At 36.7% G+C, this 10,629-nt stretch overlaps 1 pseudogene; it reads left to right on the top strand.

Moving 5' to 3' along the window:
- The first annotated feature begins 7,458 nt into the window (after window positions 1-7,458).
- On the top strand, window positions 7,459-9,900 carry LOC149221258 (pentatricopeptide repeat-containing protein At3g12770 pseudogene; annotated as a pseudogene).
- The last annotated feature ends 729 nt before the right edge of the window (window positions 9,901-10,629 follow it).

Genomic DNA, 10,629 nt, shown 5'->3' with positions numbered 1-10,629 from the left:
TTCTCCTAGTCCAAACCCCAACTGCTAGGAGAAAGGATTAAGGGTGTGGTTATAAGCCTTCCAACTACACGAAAGAAGGCCTATGGGTGCGATTGATCCTATAAGATACAAAAACTAAACTATTATGTATTAAACCAAGAGTGCACCAGGAGTATGAAGAACCTACAAACATGGAACATATAATGGAGAGTTTTATGAGCAGGGAAGTTTTTGAGATCTACATAATGTTTGAATTATTATAGAGAATGTGAATGTCTTGGCTAATATTATGTTTGCAGGGAACTGAAATATGCATATTAGTATGTTGTTTTCCTTAACTTAATCACTTGAGCTAGTATATGACCATATTCGGTAAGAGATGCAAGGGTTTGACTAGATTTGGCTTATTGGCTTGACTTAATATAGATGAGCAGTATTGGAATTTCGACATGATACTTGAAAATTCAAAGATATTTTTTGGATTATGGCTTGATTGAATTCACTGTGATGACAAGTTAGGGTTTTGATCAAATTTAGAATTTGACAATGGCGATTTGCCTTGATGTGACATGACAACATGGGCATAGTAACTCTCAGTGATTAATATTGGTATTCAATAATTGATTTTGTATTGGCATCATTGGCATTGACAAATTGGTTGAAGTATAAATTGTTATGATTCAATATGCAATGATTTCTATTGCATAAATCTCACAATAAGTGGATGGAACTTATATGACTTATCCTTGATATATATAATTCATATCATGATTATGTGGATGGCCTGATGAAGTTTGAGTAGTATTGGAATTTCACATGTATCTGAATACTTCGAGGTATGTATAGTGTATTTTTTCAGTGTTTTGATTAAGTTGCAAGATTGGAAGGAAAGCTAAAGCCCTAAGGTATGACGGAATATCACCTTCTTAAATGACTCATTCATACATATGAAAGTAAGTTTGATTTCTAGCACATGTGATATATTGGTGCTCTTGATATTTGGCAAGTATTTTACACTTTAGACATGCTGAAATTCCTAGATGCATTGGTTTTTATATATATTGACTTGATACTACTTGTGATAAACATGGTAACCTTGATGATGAAAGTATAACAATAAGATGGATACTCAAGATCTTCTTGTTGATCTTGTTTAGTTTCTAATAAGCTCATAAAATATGAATGGATGTCATGATGTAATAAAGATGTGATGTAGTAATTCTGATCCTTGAAATATGATGATACACTTGTCCGCTGCCCTAATTATACGACACTAACCCTTGATGAAAGTTTGATGTCATGTTCATATGTGATGATGAAGTAGCTAATGCTAATATGTTATGACTATGATGCATATAGTTTAATTTTATGTTCTAACAATTATGTTGATGCAAGACAATATTATGATAGACTGGTTGATGTCTTGATTAACAATCACTAAAGAGGCTCCCCATTCAGAGAGAGAAACTCTCCATGAGATATAAACACCTATTATTATTTGTAGAAAATGAATAGAAGGCATTTGATTGTTGAAGGAAGGATTTTGGACATGAATAACCATCTAATGTTGTTTTGGCAAGTTCTAATTTTAGCAGAGAATGTTTCTCCTAGTCCAAGCCCCAACTGCTAGGAGAAAGGATTAAGGGTGTGGTTATAAACCTCCCAACTACACAAAAGAAGGCATATGGGTGCGATTGATCCTATAGGATACAAAAACTAAACTATTATGCATGAAACCAAGAGTGCACCAGGAGTATGAAAAACCTACAAACATGGAACATATAATGGAGAGTTTTATGAGCAGGGAAGTTTTTGAGATCTACATAATGTTTGAATTATTATAGAGAATGTGAATGTCTTGGCTAATATTGTGTTTGCAGGGAACTGAAATATGCATATTAGTATGTTGTTTCCTTAACTTGATCACTTGAGCTAGTATATGACCATATTCGGCAAGAGATGCAAGGGTTTGACTAGATTTGGCTTATTGGCTTGACTTAATATAGATGAGTAGTATTGGAATTTCGACATGATACTTGAAAATTCAAAGATATTTTTTGGATTATGGCTTGATTGAATTCACTGTGATGACAAGATAGGGTTTTGATCAAATTTAGTATTCGACAATGGTGATTTGCCTTGATGTGACATGACAACATGGGCATAGTAACTCTCAGTGATTAATATTGGTATTCAGTAATTGATTTTGTATTAGCATCATTGGCATTGACAAATTAGTTGAAGTATAAACTGTTATGATTCAATATGCAATGATTTCTATTGCATAAATCTCATAATAAATGGATGGAAATTATACGACTTATCCTTGATGTATATAATTCATATCATGATTATGTGGATGGCCTGATGAAGTTTGATATTTCTTAATGACAGTTGCTAACATAACACATAGATAAGGTTGTAACATAGTATTTGGTGTGAGCTCTTCCTAACACCTGGTCCGAAGAGTTTGTTATCTTGGCAGAAAATTTTATGGCTTTGATATTAGTTTTTGTTTGATAAATAGGCTTAATTTCACAATATTGATTTGTTTGAGGCTGAGTATATTAGTTTGGTCAGTATTATGTTTGCAGAAAACATTGTATGATTTGAAGCAAACTTCCCGAGGCTGGCATGTCCACATTGACTATTATCTGGTGAAGCCTGAAAGATGTGTCAATTTGAACCTCTACTTCAAAAGTGGTCCAAGGTATGCCTTTGATTTTGGTTTTATATGTTGACGATCTATAAAAGCCTCTGATAATTAAAGTAAGAGGGAGTTGACCTTTGAGATCGAGATGGGATATCTTGGTATGATGCACTACTTTCTAAGATTAGAAGTTTTGAAAAGGAAAATATGTCATAAAGATATTTGACATGATGGAATACAAATCCTTGGACACCTAGGTGGAATTAAATTTCAAGAAGTCATGTAGAGTTATTGCTAAACCTGACTTGGAAACTGACAGTTGATTGAAGAATTGATGTTCCTTGTAACACCCATTTAGACATATGTTGTGCAAAGAACGACTTGAGTCAATTCATGATTAAGTCGCTTCATACACATTGGGTTGCCACCAAGCACATTTTTTATATTCACATGGGACAATCAATCTTGGTCTAAAATATACTTCAAGGGATGTATGCCTGCACATATACAATAATGATGATTGGACTAGAAATCATTATTGACAAAAAAAATCTTTTTTGAATGCTACTTTAGCTTGGTATTTGCCATGATATTTTGTTGAGAAGGAAATAGAAGTCCATAGCTTTAAGCACAACCGAGGTTGAGTACATGTTTACTAGCATAGCTAGGTGTGGGGCAGTTTAGTTAAGGAAGCTCTATGGAGAGATGTTTGAGCAGGTTTTGGATATGACAGTGATAGATTGCAACAATAAAGAGTGAGATTCGATTGGATGAAAATCCCATATATTGTTGGGACAAAGATATCTCCTTATGTTGAGGTAGTGATGCTATATGAGACAAGCTTAGGCTTGTGGTTGTTGCCTTCGTGAAAGGGAGGATGAATAAGGTAACCTTTTGTGACATGTATATGTTCTAACATAATATTTTGATGTAATGTCTTGCATGAACAAGAAACAAAGGAATGATAATGCATGAGGCAGTGAGATTGAGCTATTCAGTGAATTGTTTAAGTCAATTCTAGATATGAGCATGTTGATATGCTTATGATCTACAGAGAGTAGGGTCAATCGAGGACACTGAGCCAACTCTTCCCCCTTCCTTGAGCTCCTTGGGTGAGGAATTGAGATGTAGGGATCCTAGGGTTGAGGGATCTATGGACAATAGGGTATCATCCCTACCTGTCACCCATTGGGTGGAAGATGTTGCTCCCTTATCTTAGTCTATGTAGAGTATACCCCAGTTGGCATCTATCTTTCCCACCCATTTTTCCAATGGGTGTTGGATACTTGAGTTAGGCACGATCCTTAGGTAAGTGGCATCTTGCTCAAGCTAAAGATGCAGATGTTCTACCACATGACTAATGAGGGTCATTATTGGGAATATCAATACGAAATAGGATGGATGAGATATTATATCTCGCTTATTGCTCGACATAGGGTGGAAGACATATGCTCCCCTATGAGATGACTTGAAGTGAGAGTGTCCCATAGGACCTTCCTCATTGTCATTGGATTCCGGGTTGAGATGTGCTCCCCGATGTGGTTCCAAGTTGAGCAGGGCTCCCTAATGATAAGCTCTCTGATGTTTCCCGGGTAGTAGCATTGAGCTCCCTACTGATAGTGATTATGGGTAGTAGTAGTGACTCCCCAATGAATAGAGGGTGGTAGCTTGACTCCCCTTCGATGTCAAATTCTTCTTATTTTAGATTCGTGATTCTTCAGTGTATGAGCAAATACAAGTAGAGATAATAAGAGATAAGCAAAGATGAGTAGAGATGAATGAAGATGAGCATAGATGAGCCGAGATATGAAATGATGATGTTTATTGACGAGATACATGTGATGGGACATATGTTGCAATTATTAATTTCTCCCTAGCTGAGAGGGAATGTTAATTTTGGCAACTCAGGGACAAATTCCCTCCTTTCAATAATCTTCCTCTTCAAGGAAGACCCCTACTAGCCCTTGGAAGAATTTAATTTGGTTAAGGAAAAATATATTTTTATATGGAAACTCCCATGTGCACAAAAAGGACAAGTAGGCCCAAAAGGAAATTAGACACCCTTGGATGGCTATAAATACAAGTCAAGTGACCCTCATTTGGACATCACCATCATTCTTCTTTATTTGTTTTGGCTTGCATAGGTTTGAGGTTGGTTCATGGAAGTTGGTTTGCACAGGTCCGAAATTTCAGTGTTTGAAGCTCGCACGTGCGATTAGGGTTTTTGGTTCTCATCCACAGGGATGCTATAGGATATTTTCAGTTGCAACTGTAGGGATGAAAGCTTATGAGCGTGGTTGGAGGGTTTCAGCTGCACGTACACCTCTCTCTCTCTCTGTGGTTAGAACCTAGGGTTTGATTTTGACAGTTGACCGCATATTCAACCAATTGATGACAATTGACCCAATACTTCTAAATCGGGGTTTTGATTATTAGCATTGTTGGGTTCGTCTCTTGGATGTTATTTAGTTGATTTTTCTAGATAGTTTTGTGGTTGAAGATATGGGTCATTGTACTCTCTCCTTACTGAGACATTCAATGACAATCTAATAAGATGAATAATTTGAAAGGGTTTTCCCCTTTGTGGGGTTTTTCCCTGGAATTTGACCAATCCTAGTGTCTCCATGTGTGAATTCTTTTCTTCTATTGTTCCTTTATGTTTCGCTGCATTAATGATGATATTGTTCTTTCTACATAGTTGCATATGTTGTTGAATAATGTTATGACATTGTTGGGTGAATTCAATATGTAAATAATGAAATGCAATTATCTAAAGCAAAGAACAATATAACCATAAGAAAGTTTAACATCTTGATACTTTCTAAAAGGAAAAATTAGAAGAATAATATGTGAGTGTAGATTTTCAAGATTTTCACAGTTGTTCATGTTATGAAGAATTTCTAGAAAAAAATTGTGTAAAGGATTTCTAATCTGTCCCACATTTTGGGTGGACACTCCACCCATCATTAGGGCCCATTTTAGTAGCAGGTCCTAGTTTGGGGATTTAGGGCTCAAAAATTCTAGAGCCAATTTGAGGTATCAAACAACACTTTTTGGCATAAATATTTGTGAGCTTAGCTCACACTCTCTTGTTCTACTTACTATAAACTTTCCAATAGTGAAAAAATCACTTCAATTAGAGTTAGTATGTGGAAGTTATGCCTCTCGTAAGTTAACTTACCATGTTTACTACCATCGCACCAAGTGGATGGCCATGTTAGTTGCCATTAATCACACATGTACGATTAGTCACGTGTGGACCTTCAAGAATATTCTAGAGGGTTTGAGACCTTAACACTAATTGAGGGTTGAGGCATTTAAGAACTCTAACCCTAACCCTATATGACTATCAGGCTATGATAAATATTTTTCCATTAGGAAGAGAAGGGGTCCCATTCGTTTAGTATCATTGTTGCTCCATATTTGAGAAAAACATCTAGGAGTGGAATATTGAAGCATAATAGAGGAGGTAGAAGATTTTGTAGTAGCAATTAGGGCATAATGTCCACAACAACTCCATATTGAGTGCCCTTTTTTTTGGTACTTGTATTTCATAATTAATAGAAAGAGAGGATAACATAGACCTCACCTTCTAGCTAGGTTTTCTCGCATATTGGGTTTCCTAGGTCACATCTTGTGTTCATTTACTTGTTTGTTTCATTTCAATTTCAATTGTTTCCATAATTTTGAGCACTAGCTAATAATAATAAATCTAAGATATTTGGCATTAAACTAAATAATAAAAGAACTTAGAATATTGTAAGATTTATTATGACAATATGCTGCAATGAAATATACATGACAGTTTACAGGTCATTTTAAAACATAGGGTCCACAAAGGCATCTAAAAAAGGTCCCATGTGTCTTGATTATGCCAACATGTTCAACTTTCTAAAGGAGGCCGTATCCAGTGCATGCTTGATATTGCCATTGAGAGGAAAGTGTGATGGTTGTAGAAGTCATTATGTAATTTATTACAGAACATTATCTCTAAATGCAAAAAGAAAACAATTCAACATAATGCAAAACCTAAACAATTTGACAACCCGTAAAAAGTACAAACAAACACATAAGTAGAACTGCAGTAAGCCTCTATTACATTCATCAAGAGAAAGAGGATGACCATCATAAATCACAAAAGGGACCCATGGCCTTAGATCATAACACAAATCACTTAGAGTTCGAGATAACATAATGACTAATAACCATGACCAACAACCTCTATCCTCTTGATCACAATCATATAGTTGTCTCCTTCTAAGTCAAACAGATTTTGCACCTTTATTCTCTAGCAAAAGAGTTCCTAAGGTTAGTGCCTCTACAAATGAAGATATGGACACTTAACATTCCATACTATCCCGAGAGATCTTCATACTCATACTTCATTGGGTTTTTTTTACTTGCTTTGTTGTATAACTAGGTTTGATTCATAAACAATTCTGAATCTATAATAACTTTAAAAATGTATGAAACTAACATTATACACACTTTCACTTTCACTTCCCACTTTTTAAGAGATGAAATTACACATTTATAAGCATACACACATGTAAAACTTTACCCCTTAAAAAGATAAACAAAGAAAATAAAAATGTGCTCACGCTCTGTACTTATTTTAATTACAAATCTATATCTATAAACAAAGTAACAAAACTACTTAAATTTATAAACAATTTACAATTAATTTATTCCAAAAAAAACAAAAAATTCCCATAAAGGTAACGCTATTTTCATAAAATAAAACCTTTTGCAACAAAACTCAATTTGTAAAGATATAATTTTTTCCCAAAGAAAATTGTATACTAAGTTCTGAAACTTTCAAAAATAAAAACATTGTTTTTGCTAATTATGCAAGTAATGCGATGTCACATAACTTGGAAAGGCAAATCAAACAAACTAAAAGCAATGTAATGTAAGTAGTACCATCCAATTTGACACTGGTGGGAAGCTTTTGATGCAATGGAGCAAGCCACACCAAATTGTTACAGGTATGTTGTTTCCCTTTCTTACGCTGGCATCCTTAACTACGTATTCATTACCGCCGATGGCACGGGCATTGGCTTTTACGTCGTCTCTATGGCTTTCAAGGCAAAAGAAAATGATTTATTTCTCTAGGCTACTGCATCAGCAAAGTAATTCGTCTGCCAGTACAGCTGTCAATAATGACTTTAAATTACAACCCAAAACATTGAAAAATTTTAGCAAAGAACTGCGAGGTAGCCATGATGAAAGTGGCATTCACGAATATGATAACGCACTGCTTGAAGAGCTGCCAATGAATGAAACTTTGAATGTTTTGAATATTGGTTATCAAAGAGGCATTTGGACAGACTCCTATACCTATTGTTGCCTATTGCAGGACTGCATTTATGAGAAAAAGGTTGCAGAGGGAAAGGGATTGCATGCTCGCATGATCCAAGATGCATTTGAACCAGACGTTTTTCTGAGCACAAAACTTATCATTTTTTATGCGAAGTCTGGCAATCTGGAGGATGCACGCCAAGTGTTTGACAAAATGCCCAAACGAAATTCCGTCTCATGGAATGTTCTGCTTGCAGAATACTCTCGTCGTGGCATGGATGAGGAGGTTATAAGTCTTTTTGGGCAAATGGGAGAGACAAACATGACACCGGATGAGTTTTCTCTTGGAAGTGTTCTCAAGGTGTGTGCTAGCTTAGTAGCACTAGAACTTGGGAAGCAAGTCCATGCCTATACTATCAGAAGTGGGTTTGGGTTTAATGTTGTTCTCATGACTGCTCTTGTTGACATGTATGCAAAATGCAAATGTATCAAGGATGCACGTCGAGTATTTGATGAAATGTCTCTTAGAGATTTAGTGTCCTGGACTGCCATTATTGCAGGTTATGTGGAGCAAGGGAATTGTAAGGAAGCCATGGAACTCTTTTGTAGAATGCCTTGGTTTGGCATCAAGCCCAACAAGGTCACATTTCGTACTGCCTTAAAGGCATGTGCTGGCGTAGGGGACATAGAGCAAGGCAAGCAGATCCATGCCCATATGGTTATAAATGGGTTTAAGTTGCATTTAGTTTTAGGGAATGGCCTCACTGACATGTATTCTAAGTGTGGAAGTCTCCACAATGCGCTCCTTGTATACAAGATAATGAGCGAAAGGGATGTCGTTTCGTGTAATACATTGATTGCAGGATATGCCCAACAAGGGCATGGCGAAGAAGCTCTGAAAGTCTTCTCAGAAATGCAAATGATGGGAATTAAACCCGATGGTTTCACCTTTGCTAGTGCTATTGGTGCCTGTACTAGCTTGGCATCTATGGAACAGGGTAAGCAGGTCCATGCTTGCATAATTAATAGTGGCTTTGTATCAGATGTTGTATTAGGCAGTGCCCTTGTCGACATGTATGCTAAATGCGGGAGCATAAAGGAGGCACGACAAGTGTTTGACTTTATACCCCTGAGGGATGTGGTCTTATGGACTGTGATTGTTACAGCCTATGGCAAGCACGGATTTGGCAAAGAGGTTCTCCAACTCTTTGAAGAAATGAAGCAATCGGGCTTGAAGCCTGACGATGTCACCTTCTTGGCTGTTCTGACTGCTTGCAGCCATTCAGGTCTAGTGAATGAAGGTTGGCATTATTTCAATACCATGACTCGAGATCACTGTATTCCACCAAGAGCAGGGCATTACGCCTGTATGGTTGATCTCCTTGGCCGTGCTGGTTGTTTGGATGAGGCATATGATTTTATCAAAAAAATGCCATTTAAACCTAATGTTACTGTTTGGGGAGCCTTACTTGGTGCCTGCCAAGCCCATGGCAATATGGAGCTAGGAAAAGTTGCAGCAGAACACCTTTTTGAGTTAGATCCACAAAATGCTGGAAATTATGTCATGTTGTCAAATATTTATGCTACAGCTGGTAAGTGGGGGGACATGTTAAAGTTGAGGAAAGCAATGAAAGACAGAGGTATAAAGAAGGAACCTGGATGCAGTTGGATTGAGGTAAAGAGCAGGGTACACGTTTTCCCTGTAGGAGATAGATCACACCCACAAATACAGGAGATCTATGCCATGTTGCAAAAGTTAGCTGGGCAGATGAAAGAAGCTGGGTATTTGCCTCAAACAAACTTTATATTAAATGATATAGAAGAACAATAGAGTTACATACAACGTTACACCATCGGTAAGATGCTTGCCATTGGAGACGTGAATATCACCATACAACCTTAGACAATGGTCAAGAGCTGTAATGCTTGCAGTGACATAATCAGAAACTGTTATGCAATTATTTTGGTCATTCCAGTTTTAGACATCATTCACAGGTTGATCTGTGTTCTAGGTTTTGATCCATGCACCGTTTTCTATTAGCATTCCCTCGAGTCATTGATTCTAATAGACAAAATGCTGGCACTTTTGGAGATTGCATTTAGCAATTGTTTGCTGTCTCCAATTGTCGGGCGAGATATTGGCATTTCATTTGATTTTATCATTTCAATGTTAAGTGCAAATTCTTTTGGAATTCATTTGTGAAATTTGGAACTATATATCATAGTTTATGTTGACTTGGTGGAAGGGATTCAGGAGTTGATATGATTCTATTGCTTCCGCGATGCTGTATTTGGCATTTACAAGCCTCTTGTGACCAATATGGTCAGAACCGGAACTGGAACTGGCTAATGCCCAGACTGGGACTGGACCAGAACCAGCTGGAAAACTAGCCTGATAAAAAATACATAAATATGCAATTATATATATATAATGTGTGTGTGAGAGAGAGAGTGATCTGGACTGATAGGCAAGTTCCATCCCAAACTGGCTGGATCGACCAGTTTGGCCATCAGTTCTGATTTGGAATTTCCCTCAGAACCAGGGTCATACTGGTGCGCCGTCATACCTAAGTAACTGAAAATATGCAATAAAATAGGAGAAAAAGGCCTTTGATGCTATATGCATAAGCAAACTTTGCATATTTGGTGTCTAAAATTTTGGATTTACATTGAACTTTGCATATTTTTAGCCACCAAGC

Source organism: Pinus tabuliformis, chromosome Q, assembly GCF_031772625.1.
Source record: "Pinus tabuliformis cultivar Carrire ecotype Pingquan chromosome Q, CPIR1, whole genome shotgun sequence".
NCBI lineage: Eukaryota > Viridiplantae > Streptophyta > Pinopsida > Pinales > Pinaceae > Pinus > Pinus tabuliformis.
This window is presented reverse-complemented; position numbering and strand designations above follow the sequence as displayed.